Source organism: Xiphophorus hellerii, chromosome 19 (assembly GCF_003331165.1).
Source record: "Xiphophorus hellerii strain 12219 chromosome 19, Xiphophorus_hellerii-4.1, whole genome shotgun sequence".
Taxonomy (NCBI): domain Eukaryota; kingdom Metazoa; phylum Chordata; class Actinopteri; order Cyprinodontiformes; family Poeciliidae; genus Xiphophorus; species Xiphophorus hellerii.
Genome location: NC_045690.1, coordinates 9,412,885 through 9,434,778, shown reverse-complemented (window position 1 = coordinate 9,434,778; position 21,894 = coordinate 9,412,885). Strand labels below are relative to the sequence as shown.

Genomic DNA, 21,894 nt, shown 5'->3' with positions numbered 1-21,894 from the left:
GAAAAGAGGGTTACTGTGTAGAGAATTAAGAAAACAAGGTCAACTTAAGGCTAAAATCAGTTTTTTTGCTGCTTTGAACTAAAGAATCCCATAGAAATTTTCGAAACATCACATTTTAGCTTGCAAAAACGCCATTTCAATGACAACGGAATATGTGATGCCATAAATAGCCTTCCCCCACCTTCCGTGTGTTTACAGTAGCCTGGTGAGCTGGTTGCCCTACACCTACCATCAGGTTAAGGGACACAGGGTTATGTGTTGAGTTTCTGCACGTGAATAGATTTAATAATCCACTGACATGACTGTGACCCCACAGGCTAGACTGCTGAGAGGCAGCACTTATGAGCGAGCCTGGTACCATAAGCTGCGACACCGTCTGAGGAGATAGAGGTATTAATATCGACAACAGTCCCAAACAACAACCCAGCGGGCTTTGACCTGCACTCAGTAATTTGCTTTACTTCAGCTCTACCTATGGATACACTTATTACATTATGATGACACATATCTCAACAGAGAATTTCATCAACTTTTTTTGAAAAGGTTACCACACCGGATGTGAATGTGAAGATAAATGGACCTTGTGGTAGTGACACAAAGCTAGAGCTCTACACAGTCAGCAAGAAAATGCTAAATAAATAATTAGAACTGTAGAGCTACAGGATGAATTTGTGAAATCAATGATAAAGTTGATCATAATGTACCGACTGAAAGGCTAAAGAAAGGGGTGAGATTGTCTGGTACCATGAAACTTTAACAACTTTGCATCATTTAGAACTTAGAACAGAGATCACATGTTGAGTTTTTCATGGCTCTGATCTCAGGGTTGTTTTCTTTAATACATAAATGCTCCTCCAAGCTCAAAATATCAAGTTTTGCTAAATTTCTTACCGTACATATGCTAAAGACAAACAACTTTTATTTTTCCTATGCAGACCCCTAATTTTATTAAAGCTCTGTTCACAATGTCCCCCGGATCAGAGCTACACTAGAGGAAGCAGGGTTTAATGTGTTTGCTCCTGTGCTTACATGTTTATGTACAAATAAAATTTCCTTGCCTAGTGTGAGTCATACTTCTTTTCATCTAAAAGATGTTTTTCTCTAACCATAATGATGATTTGCTAAGTGAATGATTTATCACAGTATCTTGCAAACTACATTGGCTTTTTAGACAACAACAGTTGTTGAAGGGGTAGACTCTATGCTTCAAGAATATCTGTCCCATACAGCAAGTCAGTAAGAGTTTAAAGGAGAGCTAGAAAGAGTTTTTGAGCCAACATAAAATGACTTAAAAATATATATATACTACTTTTTTCACCCCATACTGAATATTTAAAAAAACACAATATGTTTTTGCCATGTGCATTGTTTGAACTGGCCAGAAAACAATACTGAAGTTTGATATTTCGGCTTCCAAAACTGAAATATATAATTGTGCCCCCAAATCACCTTGCTTTGGCATTTATTGCCAAAACACTAAAAATAAGTTAAGTTCTATGTTGGAGAAATGCCTCCCTGGCATGTGCTCCACTAAATGATATTCAGGCAATATCAATATTCTGAGATTTGATTTCAGTTCTTTAAGGCTGACGCACTCAAATTTGTCTTGGAACTGCTAGCTACAAATTCATAGAATACCAAGTTGCAAATACTGATAAAATGTTCAGACATTTTATTTTCTTTGACCTCATTTCAACAAGTGCTACATTAAAAACCTTCACTCATGTGCTGTACCCTTTTCCTTTAAACAGCTAAAGCTGTTGATACCATCAGAGGAAACAGGTTTTCTAGAGTTGTTTAGCTTTTTGGGAGAAAAGGAATATCAAGGGAGCCTTAATTGAGCGTGTTTAGTGTGTAGATGCAAGGTTTGGTAGTGACCTAAAGCAATCAAGACCCTCGTCTTCTTGTTTGCGCTGGCTGGACTCCAAATGACTGAAGCAACATGACAAAAGACTGAGAAGTGGAAAAATGAGTTTATCTTGATCGGAGATCAAGCCACCAAGCATTTAAAGCAAAGTTGGTGGCAAAACCGGGGAATAAGTGCTAATGAGCCTGAAAATGTTCCTCGACAAAACACAAATATACATCATCAGACAAAGACCCTCCAAAATGTCATGCTCGCCAAAGAAGCAGTGCAGAAGAAGGTTGGCAAAGCTCCACAGAGCCTACAAGCTTCTGAGAGAGAAAACAGTAATCATAAGTTACAAAACAAGACAGGCCAATTCTGAGACAAATAAATATATGAAAGTGGCCAATGATCCGTTAATGTGCATCAGAATCTTTTCTTGCTGCTTTTTGTAATTACGCAAGAGTAAGATGTATCTGACATGCTGGCTGCATTTAATTTGCAAGGCAATTATGCTTTGGTGATGGAAAAATATCTTATTTAATGTAAAATGGCCAGTAAATCTCTCACACAGTTGGAAAAAAACAGTACAGTGATTAAACACACCAAGCTATGCAATTTTAAAAAATAAAAATAAGTAGGCATTTAATCTTCCTTACTCAATGAAAGTCTTTGTCCCTTGCTACCGAGGAGCAGGGGGGACGTGTTTAAGTAAACGTGTACCTAAAATTTCCCCCATCCATCATGTGTGACAATACAAGACACATGGCGCCAACTGAACATCCCAGAAGTAGAGCACTTTACTCTGTAGCACCAGCTGCGTTTGCTTTTCCAATAGGACAAAGATAGTAAGGTGGACCTTATGGCTACCGGAGAGAGGCAGGGCGGATCAATCACAATTTCTTTTGTTGGACGTATTGACCTATATGGCATCTTAGGGCTAATGAGTAAGCGTTGCAGATTCATTCATTTCCATACCAACAAGGATAGTAAATTTGCAACACATGGCCTTTCAAAGCTGTAGCTGATCTGCAAACGTGATCTATGTAAGTTACATCCATCTTTTAATTTATATTTAAAGCCTCTGACGTAGTTTATACATCGCCAAAAATGTCTCGTACATACAGAACTTAAACTTCCATATAGGTATGACTACCTATATGGTAGGCCCCCCCAACAGCTTCAGTACTCTTGTCTTTGTCATATTCTCATTGCTCCAACACTGACTAACATATTTTATGAAAGGTTTATCCACACCCTGTACGTAACTCTGTCAGGTTCAACAAACTGCTTTATCAGATTGAAATATTGTTTGCCTGCATGAATTACATGAACCCCTGCTCAGCTGCAGTCGTGTTACGTAAAAAGATTCCCCTTATTGATTTATATTGCCATCAGTAAAAAGTGTGTTTCCTCTTTCAGTTCTTTCTTTGAAGTTAATGAAATTCTGACTCACAAATTAAGTCATCTGGTGCAATTTAAATTACATACACTCCCTAATTTACCAGTTTGGTAACTCTTAATCTGATACCTCATTTGGCAAACAGAGTCTGTCTCCATTTAATCTTTATTTTCTTCTTGGCTCTTTTAGTGTATTGTTTAGACTAGTGACCCTGAATAGTTCACTTCAGTTTAGACCTACACATTAATCTCCTCAAAGGCCTTTAGGTTGTGGCTGTAGAGGAGAATGAATGGGTTAAGCTGGATAAGATCATGCTGTTCTGCTTAGCTTGACAGAAGGTTCCTGTAGTTCAAGAGAGCATTGAGGTGTCATCCACTTTTGGACCCTGCCGTTGAGCTAGCTGCAAATATTGAAGTAGTAACACCAAAAATGTAAACACAAATGTGTAATATGATCTAGTTGCTTTTACTTAAAACAGAAAACCACTGCAGTTGTAATAATGTTATCTGTACCAGATGGTTACTGATATTTTGATGTAGACTAGACCAACATTTGTCAGTAATAATTAAAAAGTAAACCTACTATCTGTATGTTTTTACATTTTGCTATTGAGATTGCTGAACAAAAGACTTGCAACTTATGGCATTCACAGGTAGAACACGTAAAGCTTGTGGAATATCCCCAAAAAGCTGAACTCTAAGTCATGAACCTCAAGCAGACATTCCTTTTAGTGCTTTATCAGAGTGTGTTTTATGCACAAGCTCCGTGACAATCTGTGATTCTCTTGGTCTTTCGTGGCTGTATGTCAGCGCCATAGACAGGCCTGGTACAGTTTCTACAACATTTAAGGTCAATGAAATCATTACTAAAAACTATTACTAAATTGTTTTGGGAAACACATCTTCCATTTGGACGAGGTCTGGATTAAGAAATGCAAAGGGCACAAAGCAAAAAACAACCCATTAGCAAAAAAGTTTAAATCCAGTCCAAAGCAAGACTTATTCAAGTGTTTGAGTTTTATTCATTTGTGACATCTACAGTGTTTGCTGAAAGTACCCTTGAAAGTAAAGTGTGGCATCAAAAATCAACAGGGACAATCCTGGCCTCGCTTGTCATCTCTGTTTACCACCAAATCAAAGGTTTTTCTTGAGACACTCAACACTGTATTTTACTTCAACGGCTTTTTATAAAAGCCACTCAGGACGCTGTAGGCCTTACACAAACTATACATGCTTTGAAAGTCAAACAAGTTTAAAATACTGCTTCATGAAATAGAAATATATATCACTGTCATGGTGTCAAAATTTTGGCTTCAACTTTGAATTCACTGAGGCAAAGATTCTGAGAAACAGAAGTTTTTGGTTTGATCCTCTGTTTGTACTATCCTGACTGTCCTGCAGCGTCTTTCCCACCAAGAGGCAGTGAGAGAACTTCATCTCCCCGTGACAAGAAGCACAGATGTTATCCATGCCTTACAGGTCACATGCACAGGCCCTTATATGGACACAATACGCTGAGGAAAGACATGAAACATTGGTGTTGCTCAGCAGCTTTAGAATTAACAAGCACCTACAAACAGCCGGCTGTCAGAACATTGCTGCTCTCATGAAGCATCAAAGCTCCAAAGACAAGAGCAGGGAACACTTTCAGACTGCTGCACTTTATTTAGCAGCAGACCCACACACAGTATCAACTGGCTTAAAGAAAAAACAACAGATCTTCTGATTAGGGAAGTTTTAGTGGTAAATATGTCAGCTTCACAAGCAATGAGCTGTTTGCGTCTCCAAAGCGACATAAAAAGAGAGAAAGCAACACTCGGTTTACTCTTCCCTCACTACCAAACAATTATAACAACTGACAGACCTGCCAGCTACACAACTCACAAGTTGAAAACCAAACACCAAAACAAGCTTGTGTTTTCCATGAAGAGGAAATTACTACTCGCACTTGTATCAGTATCTGTTTGGTTCCAGCAAGGAGGGAAAAAAACTGATGTTCCCTGTGGTTACTACAGGAAAATGCAGAACACAAAGCCCAAAATATGTGCTTGGTGGTTGTGACCCGAAGCTCAATTACTGATCTCCAAGTAAAACACACAAAAAGTAGGAGACTCACCCCTACACACACACTCACATATAGACAAAAGAACAGCAGTAATTACGTGGGTAATTAATGATTTCTGTCCATTGAAGAGAGATGAAATACTAAACCAATCACACAGGATGTTTCCTCCCTGAAGAAAAAAATAGAAGGCATTTTAGCTTATTTTCTCCCATTGTCATAATTAATAGATGACATTGGTGGAACTACATCATCATCAATCAAGTTAATCACCACTTTCTTAAGTGATTCATAAGACAAGACTTTATGGTTTAAACTAGAACCACAACACAGATAGATGAGCAACACAACCAGCCTCTATAAGTTAATCATTAGCCTGTGTTTTTCTTATTAAAACCCATATAAAAAGGTAGCTGGATGGTCTGACACTTTCCCGTGTACCATCTTCATGACTGAGGGTCTAATAAGCCAAAAGGCATGCTGGACCCCCCCTCACTGTTTCATAGATCTGTTTGCTCTGGGCTGGCCCTCCACTTCAGGGGTCCTATGGCCCCTTTTGTTGCCTCTGTATGTGGCTGAAGAGCACTTCCATCCCAGCACACAGCGAAGCGACAATACAAATAGATAACAGATTACATCGAAACCCGAAACAGCAAAAATTTAGTGGAATGAGCTCTGCTCCCAATGCATAAATCACAAATCCCCACAGTGATGGTCTGTGAATGTTTTGGTAATTGAATGTTCTCATCATAGACCAGTGATGAAAAACAAAATGACTTAAAAAATAAAAAAATAAAAAATAATAATAATACAGTAAGTGGTTGTTTAAAAACAAGTTGCTCGCCATGAGAAACAAACCAATGATGGCCATTTTTTTTTCCATCAATTCCCATGAACGTAAGAGGCTCTGTTTCTTCAGTACACTTCTACATTATTTCACCATACAAGCAAAATATGGAAACAAAAGACTCTAGAGGACCGTTCTAACAATTCATTCCGCCATTTCACACCTACAATTACAACTTTATCACTTCCTACTTCCATTTCATATGTTCTTGAACAGACCATTTCGTACTTGAACCATGGTGTATGAGTTAATTTTTCACTGTAGTTAGGTATTCTCTTATGGTTATAAAAATGCCCAAATCTCATATACAATTTAAGTTGGTATTATTATATTAAAATTTTGCATTACTGTCATAAAATATGATATACAACAACCCTTATCAAACAAAAACAAATCTAAGTGGCTCCCATATGACATATAAGTCACTTAACCAGCAGACTGTAAAAAACATATACGACATTACTTTAAACTGTCGACTGTTGTGGTAAGTCGGAAGTAAACTCTAGCAGGGTCGCCATAGCAGACTACAAATTGAGTCAAATTAACAAAATCTGCAAATTTATAAAATGCCCAAGAAACTTAAGCTTTAAAGAGTAGAAACATAAAATACATCTGATAAGCTTTTACAAGGTTGTGTTCTTTTTTTAATCAAAACATATTTTATTCTGTGAGCCCAAAGCAATCCCCCCACCCCAACTGTGACATCACAGGATGAAGCAAACACCTTGCTAGCATATGATGGGATGTGGAGGGTGACAAAACATGACAAAATGGCCCAACTATGATTTCACTTTGGATTTTATATTTTTGATTATTTTATTACGAAAAGAAACTATAAATAAAAATTATTCTCATTCACACATTTAATTTTACTTTTAAATATTTATAATGTACATTAATGTAGGTCTGAATGGGAAAAGTACAAATGATCTGGTTAAATGTAACATAGAGCCATTATTCTAACAAAACATTTCAACGTAACACAATGGAAATCACCATTCAATCGCGTGTTTCTACGGGATTTCTTCTGCCACGGTGGGATTAATGTTCACTGCGGCCAATGAAAAGTCAGAGGAGAAATCAATTCGGCGCATGTTTAAACGAGACATGCAAACTTTTATTCAAACCACAAAACAACCGCACCAATACTTGGAAGCGGATGTTGCATTTTCAGACAAATAAGAGTTATGAGCAGAGTCCTTTACAAGCAGCATGACTGAGAAATAAGTTCGCCTCCAACTCACCGTTTAATGTTTCCTCTACCTGTCGCTGCATTCGCATGTTCCTCGTCCTCAGAGCATTTTACAGTAAAATAGACAAAACAGCTGCAACCATAAGGTAGGATTTTACTTGTATTAAAGAATCTTCTTCCACGATATTATCCGAGCAAACGATCCCGGGACGGAGCGGTAAGTGACTGCGGACTCCTCCCAGACAATGTGGGGTTAAACTCCTCCTTCCTTCCCGCGGACACTGATGGGGGATGGCCGTATGCTTGAATGCTACACTGAACACCAGGGGGTTTACTCACAGGTGGAGCTGCCCGTATAGGCATTAAAAAGGATCAATCAGTGGTTGCTGAATTTTGCTGGGTTTCTTAAGGAGATATTTTAGGGAAGGAAGCGAAAGTACCTTCTGCAACACAATATATCTACTTAAATAAAATAAAAACATGGGATTTTACTTATAGTTTTACATAAAAGTTCCTTAGCATCCTTTGTGGTTTTTCTCTGTTTCACATTTTGTGTATGTAAAATCGGATTTGTAAGATTTCCATCCTCCTTCAGTTGTCCATCCACAGGGACCTAAAGATTGGTAGTCGGTGTATTTTATGCAAAGATGCACCGAAAAATCAGCTTGAGATGGGAATCGATCTGATTTTCACCTGGATTGGTTCAGAGAAGTCAGTTGGAAACTCAAAAATTCAATCTTTTTCTAATTCATAAATGCACCATAAGCTACAAGACTGCAGCACCAACAATATTCTGCATGGATGCTACTGAGAAAGTAAAATTATTGGATTTCTATTGCTGGTAAGATATTAAAATTAATTTAGATTAAGCAAAGATATTTATGATGCTCTTTAGAAGGAAACTGTATTTTCTTTGACACGTTGAGACATTTAGAGTAAGTAGTTAGAGTAAGTGAGAGGGACAGTAAGACTTTACCCAGCTACCAGAATGTCTCATGAGATAACAAAGTTGTTCTATTTCATACTTATCGGGTTTTAACTTCTACTATGGAGCATATGCTGTAGGAAACATTGACGGCATTTTGGATATGTTAGATTTAAGGCAAGGATTAGTAACCTTGGTAATTTGGCCTTTGGGGATAATAGAAGTTGTTCTCTTCTTGATATTGATTCTAAAGTCAAGTTGAAATGTCTCTGAATATAAATAACTGATTTATCAAGGCAGGAAAGGTGGGAAAAATTTGCTGAATACCAACTTGTCATATTTTCTTGCATGATAACTCTTAAAGGGAAATTAGCATCTGCATGTGAAAGCTCATAAAAACTGGAGATTGGAATTTAGTGTCTGACGCACCAATCAGACACTGAATTCTGATTGGTGCATCTCTGATTTTGTTCTCGGAAAGTCTGTATTTGATACAAACATTGCTGATGAGATATTAATACTCTGAAGGGGAGTATAAATAAATCTCTGGACACCCCCAAAATAACACCAATATTCAGGTCGCAGTGTCCTCAGCTTCCATCTAGCCTCTTAACAGTCTTCACACGATGCTATCTTTTGAAGTATGGCAACCATTACAGGACTAGAGCTGGATTAGATTCATGAACTAATGCCAGAACACGGCCAAATATGCCAGGAATTGTTTGTAATCTTCCTTATTTAACTGTCGACTCAGTTAGAATACATTGTAGTTGCATACTTTTGTTTAATTTCCTTTCTGCTGTGTTTACAGCAATTTTGTTTAGTTGTTTATCTCCAGCTTTACTGTACAGGCATTTCCTTTTTAAAAGTATTTCTGCTTCCCTGCAAAAGTGTACATTTATGCTCCTTACTGGAACAGTTTTCAGCCCTTTAGTTTTCAATTTTACTTAAGAAGAGGAACAAGATGATGCATACTTTGCATAGCACTAACGAGTCCACCTGTCATAAGGACCAATGAACTGATGGCCAGGCTGATAAGAAACAGGTTTGAGCTCCTTAGACAGTCGGACAGCATGTTTGCGCTAGTGGTCATTGCTATTTTTAAAACTAGTTTCTCCCTTTTGTTTTTAATGGTTACTTCTCTAAATGCCTCCACTCCCAGATAATCAGCTGCCCTGGTTCACTCTCCTCTCCCCAGTGTCGTAAGTTCTGGGTTTTGTAGCGTAGCTCTTTGGCCGGACTTACGCTATCTCCACATCAGCCTCTTTACAGCTGCCATAGAATGAGGGCCCAAATGAAGATGCTTATCTCTCCTCCTCCCATTGTAACAGCAGATCCCATAACACTCAGCTCCTTTTATCAGGATCTGTCTACACAACAAGCAGTCTTTCATCCCCCTACAGTTTGGATATAGCTGTTGGGATTCAAGCTCCAGGCGGTCACAACACTTGCCTTCAAATCTACATATCTTGTTTTTCACATTTTCAGACGTGTAAAAGAATTATTCAAGTAAATAGATAATGAAAGAATTTGAATCACTACAAATGGAAAAGTGATTATGGCTAAATTGCAAACTCTTGTTGAAAGGACTTTGCTGTTCTGTTGGTAAAGAACCAGTATAAGAGTACAAATGCCTCTGAAGTATTGGTACCTTTAAAGTTTTACACATTTTATATTTAATTAGAATTTTATGTGATAAACTGACAATGTGTAAAAGTGGAAGGAAAAATATATGATTTCAACATTTGTTACAATTAAAAATGTGAAAGTTGTAAAAAGCATTTGTATCTACCAACCATATGCTCACACACAAACTCTGATATTGTTAAATAAAATTCTGACCAATCACTGTCTTAAGTCACGTAACTGGTAAAAAAAAAAAAAAAAAAAGTCCATCTGTATCTATCTTAATCACAACATACTTTAAATAAAGGTGTTTGTGAAGGCCGCCGAGGTTTGTTAGAAAACATTAGTTAACAATCAGCATTATGAAGACCAAGGGACAAAGGAAATCTGTCAGAGATATAGTTATAGATGAGTTCAAACCTGGTTTAAACTAAATAAAACAATGCCAAAGACTTTAAACATCTCACAGAGAGATGTTCAAAATGGGAAAAGAATGGCACAACTACAAGCTAATAAAAACATGGCAGAGCTCCTAAACTGACAACAGGTAAGGAGAAGATCAACCAGAGAAGCAACCAAAAGTTCCATTGTTACTCTGAAGGGGCTGCACAAGGGTACTCAACAGGAAACTAGTAACTGTGAACTCCACAAATCTGGCCTTTATTAAAAGAAGAAGTGAGCTGTTGTTTGAAGAAAGCCTCAGGGATTCCTGGTTGCAATAAGCCAGAGACACAACAATATGAAAATAGGTGCTGTGGTCAGATAATACCAAAATTAACATTTTCTGGTAGAAATGCAAAAGTCTGTAGATCCATGGTGGCACAGGTGGTAGGTCTGGGTTCATTCTGCACCAGGTTTGCATGTTTTTATCATGCAGACTTTGGTTCTCTCCTCAAAGCTTGAACTCATTCTCATGCCTATTTTTACTTCCACAATTCTACACCAATTATATTGCTGTATCACATAAAATCACTATGGAATTAATCAAAGTTTGTGATTGTAACTGCACAAAACTACAAAAACTACAAAACTACACAATAGTTAATAATTCAGCACATATGAATACTATCAGGAGACATTATCCACAAAAAGCTGACTGTAATGAACCCGGTAGCTTTCTGCATTGAATATTCTCATGTAAAATAATTGGTTCTAAACAACATCCTACAGCCCGAAGCTTACAATAACTCAGCCTGCTGGTCAGTTGCAGACAATTGTACAGCTCCCATAGGAACTATAGCAACTGGAATAAATCTCTGGTAATGTCACTTTATTGGTTTAAAAGACATCGGGGAGCAGAAAAAAAATGGTGAAATCAGCCAAAATGTTCTATTTTATGCTGACAGACACAAAAGTGGGTCACAGCCAGGCAGTCAGATAGGACCTTCCGTAATACACACACACACTCACACACACCCCAATCAACACCTCAACCTCACTTCTGGGTCTTCAAATAAGTGTTTCTAATACTTCCATTGCAGCTATTCTGACAATCACTGCGCTGGTCTACCCCCGCTGCTACACTAAGGGTTGTCCCAGTATGTGCATGTTGCAGTGACAGAAACTGAGAGAAAAGCCTGCAAATCTCACGCAAAGTATTGCAATTACGACCAGCCGAAGGAGGGTGGGCCTGCTCAGCATCCACGTGTAGCTACAGTTCTCACATTTACTCTGGGTGACTTGTTTCAGCTGGACAAAAAGGCTCCTAACGGGTTATGTTTGCCAGAAACAAAAGGCAGAAGTTATCTGAAGGTGTGTGTGTTTGCCAGACAAAAGGAGGTATTTAGCGCTGGTCACATTAACCAGCTACACCCTTAAACAACTACTCACTGGCTTCTGAAAATAGCAGCCTAAACATAAAAAAACAACTGAAGCAAACAACTGATGAGGGAGATGTTTTCCCAGAAAGGGCTTGAAGACGCCTGTGTAGAGACTGGATAAGAAAAAAACTGGGCCATGTTGGAGAAGCCTTTAATTGAACACGACAGGTCAGATCCAAGTGATAGTTCGCACCCTCCTGCGGGTCAAACTAATGAGAAATCGATGACGACAACGAGTGAACCTCTCACGCCAGGGTCATTTAGCGCTTTACGAGTGAAAGCAGAGCACTTAAGCACCCTAATTTAACATTTAACTGTGATTTTAATGTAATTGAATGAAAGAATACAATTTTTTTAAGTTAAGTGTGTTAAATGCTTCTTGAGCTGCAAAGCTGTTAGTATTACTCAGCTGAAACTTTTCTGTGGAAAAAAAAAATCCCAGAGTTGAAGGTAATGGCTGATAGAAAAGACTAGCAGAGAGCTTTCTGTGGCTTGTTTTTTCTTCTTCTTTTTTTATCAGAGAATGTATAAACCTGGGTGGGAAACTGCCTGGGTGAAGGATTTGTCCCTCACACATTGCATCATCTGTCTACCTGTCTGTCAGCCACATTTGTCATTATTGAGAAGAAATGGAGGCCAGCAGGAAAAGGAGACAGCTGAGATTTTATTGCCTTGTGTCAGTGGTGAAGGCATGATGTTCTTTATGCTGCTGCATGTGAAATAAAGGATTTACATGGCTGCTTAATAAACAATGCAGAACTTTCGAGAAACAGATTTTGGCTGCACGAGTTTAGCTTCACGTTCTATAAAATTGGATAAATGAATTTGTGTCAGGCTGCGGACCGTGTATATGTCGAGCAGGTCTCTTTGGAATGGACTTACTTTTGTCTTTCTTTAGTTTTGTTTCTGCTTTCACCAACTTTACTCATTGTGCCAGTAGCTTTCTGACCCATCAGTCAGGGACTGTACTGTTATCCATACACCATAAAGGGAATGCTGAAAAAATAAACTACAGAAATTTATTGAAGGATGTGTAAAATCTACTTTATTATTGCACTAAAAAAGAAACTGGACTGGACTGGGAAAAAAAGGTTTTGTACACATTTAACATTAAGATGTAGCCAAAGCATTCAAATTATGGCAACAATGTGATTAGGTTAGAAAGCAAAGTACAGAAAAGACTGGAATTTCATGTGAGTACCATCCATAACACATCTTTTTTGTAAAGACCCTGGAAGGTATCTGCAAACTTTCTGTAAGTCTGATCTACTATGACACTAGCCTGGCTTTTTAGCTGCTCAGACAAAAAAAATAAGTGAATATGATGTGTGGGAGCATTAATGTGAACAATGTTATGGAAACTTTTCTCACATTAAAAATCACACTTTAAATAGAAAATTTCTAATGCATAGAAATAGAAAAAAAATAAAAACACTGAATTAACCAATAAAAACATGATTCCCTTCAGTCACAGATATTCTCACTTCTGGACCACATTATTTTAAAGCTAACTAAACTCTACGTCTGCAAAATATACATAAAATGAGAGAGAGAGAAACCTCAGTGTGAGACTTGTTAGACTTGCAGATCCGAAACGCGGCGTTTTCCAGCAAAGCCCACTGTGACTCACTTTGAGGATACGTGTAAGCATCTGCTGTGTGAAATCAGATCTTTCACAGAATCCTATTACACTACAGAGCGACACAAGGAAAACTCTGTGAAAAACAACATGTTCTTTATCCCTATAAGCTTCTGTGTTTTATATCTTCTCTATTTGCATTTGACAGATTTTCTCTCTGGCTGCAAGAACTGTTGTATTTTTTTTTATTCCAAAGAAAGCTTTGCTTTGCTTAGCTTAGCATACAAAGGCAGAGTAACATACAGTCTAAAAAACTCACTGGAAGCTATATTGATGATGATTAACCCTTGCATGAATTATGATCCTTTGTGTCAAAATTTTTTTCCAATTTTTTTTTTATTTTCTTAAGGCATAAAAAAAGAGGTAGGAAAGAATTTTTGTAAATATGTATTTTTTTTTAGGTGATCAATTGTAATTTTCTCCAAATACAAAGTTGTTATTTGAAAAATACATCAGTAGTATTATTCTACTATACTGGTCTGGTCAACAAGGAATCGTTGACCAGACAACTATCATTTGTCCTCAAAATCTGACCTCAACGGAAGAGTGGAAATATTGCGTATCTTTTTAAAGGAAGCCAGAAGCATCCATCTTTATGGCTGAACAATTATGCAAGATCCTATGTGCAGAAAACTATCACCCTACATTTTGTCACAGTTGCACCATACCAACTGTGACAAAATGTGGTGACCGCATCATTTTGTGGGGATGTATTTCTTCAGCATACCAGCTAAGCTGGTCAGAGGCGACAGGAAGACAAATAGAGCTAAATAGAGGAAATTCCTTTTAGAAATCCTGTTGAAATGTCAGTTTCAAACTCCAGTCCTAAAAGGCTGGTGTTCTGCATCTTTTAGATGTTTCCTTAGTTTAATACACCTGAGTAGAATGGCTGAATTACCTTGTCAGCATGCAATCGGTTTCTACAAAGCCCTGCTAAAGATCTAAAAGTTGTAGGGCACAGCACCCTGAGAACTGGAGATCAAAACGGTATAATGTTTTTGCAAAGCACTTAAAAAAAAAAATCAAATAAAACATGCATGGGAAAAGAATATGAATGATTTACTGAAGATAGAGCTCTGGACAGGCCTAGTTTGAGTCCAGTAGCAGAGAATAAAGAAGCTGTCTGCAGCTTCAGGCCAGTCTGACAGTTTAATCTGCTTCAAATCGCTTCACTCCTAGTTACCTGATTACAGCCAGTGGAGGAGAACCAAGAGTAAACAAAGGCACGTTTAATCATTGAGTTCATTCAAGTCAAATGAGACCAACGCATTGCAAGCAAAGTTACGGGTTAGATATAGAAAAGCTCTATTCAGTTTCAAAAAGTACAGGCTGATTCCAATGAGCCAAATGCAATCATCCCCTCTGAAGTATAATGTTATTTCCATTGAGCTAAATTCAGCTCATTCAAATTCAATAAAAGGCAGACAAACAAAAAAACAAGCCAGGCAACACAAAGTGGAGTACAGAAAACAAGAATGAATCTTTATTGCTTCAACATTCAACCACAATATTACTCTTAGCCCTTTCTAATTAAGTTAGATATTAGAGGCCTGGAGGACAAAGTGCTGGAAACATATTCCTATTGTTCCATTAGGAGTGTGATTGTTCCTTGGCCCTGGCAGGCTAAGGTAACATTCTTGCATTCATTACCTCCTCGCTCCCCGCTGAGAGACATTTTCACACCCATGTGAGAGAGAGGAGAGTGCAGGCCTTGTTAAAATCTGCTCATTTCACATTTGTAATTGAAAACACACAAACTCAGGCCTGTGTCTCTCCCACAAAATCAACACCTAATAGTACGACGCAGAGAGACCGGACCAGACCGAGTCCGAGTTCACGACTGTAGAGAGAGTAGGAAATCAGAGACCAAGAGTAGCAATTTGAAAGCGAAGATCTAAAACTATCCAAGCTGGTTTGTTTACAACAGATTAGCTCCAGGACTTCGTATGTCCAAATCTAAACTGTCGGATTATGAACGTGTTTTTTTTAAATATTTACTAAGGCCTTCCTAACTGTTTCTGCTCAAGTTTGGGGAAAATCACGTGAGAAAAGTGATTCATAATACAGATTAATAAAACACAATTTCATTCACTGATCACAGATCGTGTTTATTCAATCATCACTGCAGAGAGGTACAAAATACATTATGAAGATCTGATCTGAAGTTGTGTTCAAGAGAAATTTGCATTTGTTAACATGTCCTACTGAAAAGATCAGTACTAGCAGGTAGATCAATTTCATAAAAATGAAGTAGAAAAACAACACATCTATATTCATTATTTGTTGAGTATTACAAGGATTAACCCTATACTTTTTTTTGCAAAATAATAAAAAAAATAATAATACAGAAATCTTATTTTATGGATTGCGCAGTCATGGGGAAGAATTTAAAGTTGGCCAGCAGACTACCTCCACAACAAGGGTAAGGTTTGACGTTTTTGATTTAACAATAGTTTACGTTGAAGGCACAGAAATAAAATGTAACTTTTAAGAACGTAAAATGCTCCAATTTTAAAGAATAAAGTTATTTTCGAAAGACTTGCTGATCTCCTAAAACTGAGTAACATAGTGAATGCTATGGAAATGTACATCACATTCTTATTTCTTTCCACTTGGGCTGTAAAATCCAACTAGGCCTCATGTATCAGTCAAATGCATGTAAGACTGTGTGTTCAGTTTAAAAAAAAAGAACAAAAATTCAGACATATCTTCAAGATGTTCTCCTTTGGTTTCATTTAAAGGCAACAGTGATGAGAACACCTCCTTGCTGCTTCGTGTCACCCTCCAAACAGCTCCATGTTTTCTCTGTTGCCGCTACAAATCCTGAACTGTGTCTAACAGGATATTGGAGCTCTCTGAGAGGGGCATGCTTTAGTTATTAAGGGAACACACAGGACATCCCAGATGGGGTTTAATGTCGTTTAAATCTGGAGATTTAGGGGTCACAGCAACCATTTCATACAACCCTCTAAATCCTAGACCTTTTTTTTCTAGTTTCAATCTGAAAAAAAGGAGTGTATGTATGACCCTTATAGTAGAAACCCTTTGTGAAATTTTACTTTCTGTTTTATATAATTGTTTAATTTTAAAAAGCAAACAGACCCTGTACCTCAGCTACTCCTTGACTCTCAAACTATTGTTGCACCTCTCAAGGTGAAATTACAAAATTGAGTGTATTTATCTGGGTTTTATGTGTTAGACCAAGTGAAAGTATCTTGTCTTCTGGTTTAATTGCCGTCTTTGATAGATCGTGTTTTATGCCTTTTCCAATTTATCAAGTTTGCATTACGTTTTCCTGGAAAGTGTTCTTCTTTCTCAAAAGACAAAGATCTGCTTCTCTGTCAACAAACAGCTCGTACATTTTACATGTTGCAGAAAAAGCTACATTTTAATAACATCTGACCAGAGCAACAATCTCCATCTTTGCTGTGCCTCTAACTTGGCTTGCGATAAGCTGGAAACCAGAGATCTTATTTAATTTTTTTATTTTTAAACGGTGTTTTTCTCTTACATTGTGAAATGTAAGAGATGTGATGACATTTTATGCAAAAGCTCAGTAAAATACACATATAAAAATATATATAGTCATTTATAAAAATGTGACAAATAATAGAAAATGCATTATATTTATGGGAAAAGAAATACAAAAAACATGCAGCATAGATTGCTGCCTTCATCTACTGCTTAAGTAGGAATTAAACTTTCGTTTTTAAAAAATAGAACAAAAAAGAAGGGCAGCTAATAGGCAGCTCCAGTAATTGCTTTAATTGCAGGAGTAATTTACAGCTTTCCAGCCTCTCTGACATGATGAAAATCTTTGAAACTGTATTTTTAGTTGGCTTCATGATCTGGGGAGTAACTCCCTCTGAGAGGATCTGTTAACAGGGAATTTGAACTGGCTGTGACTCGCTTTGGCGGGGGATCGAAATGAGCTGAAAAGAAAGGTGAGGGGGATGGAGAGCAGAGCATGGAGTGATGGAAAGAGCATAGAAGTAGAGAAGACAAAATGGCAAAAGGAGCAGAAAAGCATATGAGAGGGAACTGGAGCGAAAGAATAATGAGTGTAAAAGGAGTGCGCAAAATCTAACCCCAGAATCAGATGGTCGGGTGTAAGGAGTGCAGCATCAGCACTTCTGTGCTCATCGCTCATTTGTCATTTCATTTTCAGACTCTGTGGGGCAAAGCGAACATACTTTTTATGTCACATTAGAGGACGACTAATAGTGTCTGTGTAGTGAAGAGAAGCAAACTGAGAAGTAGAACAAAATATAGCACCGAAAATTTAATATAGCGCAGTTTACTTCTAGCTGAGGTAACAGATTGTGTCCATTAATAATAATTTCATATTTACCAAGAAATATGCAAGACTTTCCAAAAAGAGAAGATTAATGAGGGGAAAGGATCAGAAAGTTTCCTCAACGTTGTCTCTAGGTCATGGACTCCTAAACCCATAAGGCACACCCGTACACACCCCCACGCACACCTACACATGCACTCTCTGTCTTTCACACACACTGGTGGTGTGACATCTGCTGTGGATAGGAACTGTCACTGCAGTCTCTGCTGGGGCCGGCAGTCACAGATGTTCTCAGCCGGGTCCACGGTTCATCCCTCCACCCATGGGACGGATCAGGCCGGCGGTCCAGAGAGAGACCGAGAGACAGGAAATCTGTTCGTTTTCAATTTGACATCGAAGGGGATCCAGAGATACAACACACACTTAATGTCTGAAACAACTATGAATCGAGTGTAACGCGTTATGACAGTGGCATAAGTGGCTGTTTTTATTTCCGGAGTGAAATCGGGGATACATTAAAAAACACGTTGACAAAAGAGAGTGAGAAAGTGAAAATGTGTGCGTGGGGAAACGATTGTGTGTGCTCAATTATGTGACAGGATGTAGATTCCTACTGCCTGCTGGTCATTAATAAACATGATCATGAATGTTTAATATCCATCAGCGAGGTGGCATGGAAACCCCTGTGCGTGATATCGACAAAATTCCTCACACACTCACACACACTTCCAGCAGAAGAGTCAGGAAGGAGTTCTGAAGAGCGCCTCATGGAGTTAACGACTCCTGGGAAGGATGCTGGTTCTGTTGTTCTGCTACCAGATGTGTGACGAATGATTCCCCCTGCAGCATCTTTTATGCACTAGCCATCTAATTCGCTCTAATAAAATAGGGTTTATATGTGTACAGTTTGTTCCGTCCAAATGTAAAAGGCCAAATTGCAAGACATCTTTGTCATTAAGATTTTTATTATCTTATTTTCCACTGTCAAAGTACAGGACCATAAATTTAGCTTCATGCCCTCAATCTGGTGGGAAAATCAAAAGGTTAGCATTTTGTAGAGAAACATTTACAACAAGATTTGTACAAGGATAATTTGCGATTAGTTGCATTTATGTGACTAATTCATCCAAGCAAATCTGAAATCAAGCTCTAATAAAAGGTCAGTAACGCAGGTAATGAACAAAATTATGTGTTTTCAGAAATTAAATTGAAGCAACTAGTGTTCTCTGCCTGTCCAATCTTCCTCTCCACTCTGGGATCAAATTAAACTCTACTTTTGCAGCTTCATGAACTCTATGTTAAAAATTGTTTTGGCTGTCAAACTGTTTTGAGATTGTGATGGGAGCATGGAGTTGAGGGGTTCAACATGACGTCATTGTTTTTCCTGATTGTCCCTCCTGTCCGGCCAGCTGTTGTTCATGCCCTGGATAAATCTGCATGTGGTTCCTGTTCCAGACAGGAATCTCACCCAGACCCTTTAATTATCTTTACTTTTCTTCATGTTGGATTAACCCCGTTTCCTATGTACCTTTTTCTGACATTCTTTCTCCTTCCACTAAACCTTCTGTTGCATACATCACTCAGTGAAGAACCACCTCTACAGCAACAGCCTTTTGTAACTTACATTTCTTGTAGAGAGTGCCATTGATTGTCAACTGGACAACTATCAAATAAGTAGACCACAACATTTTCTAAATTGGTCCTAAGAAATATTCAAATTGACAAAACACTAAACTTTGGTATTTTATTTGCTGAAAGTCATAATGATATATATATATATAAAAATAGAATAAAGAAATTCATAACTGTGCGTAATAAATCTATAGAATATATGAGTTTTACTTTATAAATGGAATTTGGGAAATAGCTTTTCATTTATTTTCTTATTTGAGATGCACTGAAACACTGATTTATTGTGTTTTTGTTGTACAGAAAAACAGACGTAAAGGTTTTAAGCAACTTAAAGAGATAGCATGAGGGAAGATGTGCTGTAATCCCCAGTTGGACAATAATCCCCCAAGGGTAAGTTTTGCAACTTCTTCTTCAAAAAGACAGCTGCACATTATTATCAGCTATTATACAGTGAAAATTGTGGTTCAACAGGCCCAGTAGTTGTATGAATACAGGCACGTCAGCACGGTCCCAACGGCTTGGGCACACAAACTCGGAGAAGTATGTCAAGGCCCCGAGGCAATACCATCTGAAGAGACGATGTTGTAGCAGGCAGAAAATCCTATCGGTTTTTCTTGAGTTTCCATGTGCCTTTTGGACATTGTTCACGTTTATAGGTGCATCTGTAAATGCCCTAAAAACATGCAGCTGATACATTGAACTATCTGAACTCATTAAATTCTACATCTCAATCCAGTGTTCTTTGTTAAATTTCATTGGAAATTACAGCAAAAGCAGAAATAAAGCTACTGGCTTCACCTCTTGACAGTACATAAGCGCCTACATGTAACCTAAATGAAACATCGGTTTAAAAGGGACACGGTGCTGAGCACAAACTGTTTATATCACATTACATTAGCTTGATGATGTGCGGCAGCAGCTGCTCGTACGCGGACTTTCACCAACATCTCAGCTTGCAGCACAACGTGGAGTTTATGTCAGCGCTTTCCCACAGCTAAACAGACGAAGCCTTTGTGTGTGACCATCAGAGGACAGAATAAACACATTGGTGCTTTTGAAATGACAGTAATTTCTGGTCAGTTTAAACTGCTCTGGTCATTTTTAAATAAAAAGGATTAAAAAACACGATTTGTTTGTAAATATTTAAGTCAAGCAAAAGGCATGGGCGGTTCTAACAGGGGGGCAAACAGGGGCCAGTGCCCCAGTAGAATTTTAATTTTTACCTACACAGTTTAACAATTAAGTTTCAGTTTTTGCTGAAGCCTAATGGGATAAGATCACAGTTTTCATCTGATAGACCAGAGTAAAATAAGGTAAGGTAATTTTATTTTTACAGCACATTTTCAGACAATTCAAGACAATTCAAAGTGCTCTACATGATTTAGAGGAAATACAAACAAAATAACAAAAGAAAAGGGGAAAAGAAAAATCTAAAAAGTTTCGAAAAGGTAAAAGTATAAACCTACATTTTGGTTCCCCATGTTTAAAAAGAATAAGAATCTGTAAACTAGTAGGGGGTCTGCAGAGAAAGTAAAAAATGAAAGTGGTCCGAGGAACCAATCATTTACAGTTTCTGCACCAACACATATCATCATTAGACACTGATTTATTAACTTATTATTAACTTTTCAGTACAGGGGGCATAACACGGACCAGGACCAGTTCTACAGGGGCACTGGCCCCTGTCTAGAACCACCCATGGCCATATATAAACTTCAGCACCAGTCTTCATACAACTACAATTTCTTGAATATCTCTTATCTTTGGGGTTTAAGTGCCTCACTAGGTTTTCTTATATTATATTGATCTCTATGAATCTTTACCATCCTGCTCCGACATGATTCTGGTGAGTCAGGAGTTTCCTAATTTGACACCATCTGCTCTGTCTTTTGCCCATCCTTCTCAGTAACGCCTTCCGACTCTCAGGAGGGATTCTGCTCCTTACCATCGCAAACAAACCAGCAGATAACTAGGAGGCCTTCAAGGCTAATAATCAGCTAGCTACCTCTAACAATTTGCACAGAAGGGGGGAAGAAAAGAGACCTGGTGGGAAGGGGTGGGAGACAGGGGAGAGCAAGAGGCGAACAAACACTAGCTGTTTGTTCAAGTGTGGGCAGGTACACACTAAGAACCTTTATGGAAACAATGAGGCTTATTTTTTGCGGCGGATAAGACAGGTGTCACATCTGCAGGAAGGAGCTGAGTCAGCCTTTAATAACCGGCTTTTATAAGGTTTCCTAAATGATGACAGACATGTGAAAGGAGGCGACACAGACTGGAGGGGAATAAAGGAGAAATAAAACACCTGCAGTGTATTAACACTACTCCCCGTAGCTGCAGAGGAAGAAGGGGGCAGAGCCTCCATATTCAGAAGATTAAATGAATGAGCAGGGCTGCATCCCCTTGGCGAAGCGGACTGCAGGAGGCTGCAGCCAGTACCTGCCTGTCTGTCCCAATACATTTCATGTCTCCTGATCCCCCCCCCCCCCATTTTCTAGCACAATGTGCTTCACTGTCAAGCAGCTCTCTCCGCTTGCTCAGCATCTCTGCGCACCTTGTTCCTCTACATATCTCCCCCTCTACTGCAGCCACCTTCCCACTTTCCCC

At 38.3% G+C, this 21,894-nt stretch overlaps 1 protein-coding gene across 2 annotated transcripts in view; it reads right to left on the bottom strand.

Annotated features, from left to right (window-relative positions):
- tiam2a (TIAM Rac1 associated GEF 2a) overlaps nt 1-21,894 on the bottom strand; it is a 101,599-nt gene that overhangs the window by 69,293 nt on the left and 10,412 nt on the right. The window contains exon 1 of one of the 2 annotated variants that reach the window (XM_032547210.1): nt 7,401-7,577. The exons of the other annotated variant lie outside the window; for it this stretch is intronic. The gene's annotated coding sequence lies outside the window, so the exon portion shown is untranslated. Of the gene's footprint in view, nt 1-7,400; nt 7,578-21,894 lie in introns of those variants that run through there. 2 annotated transcript variants of the gene reach the window in all.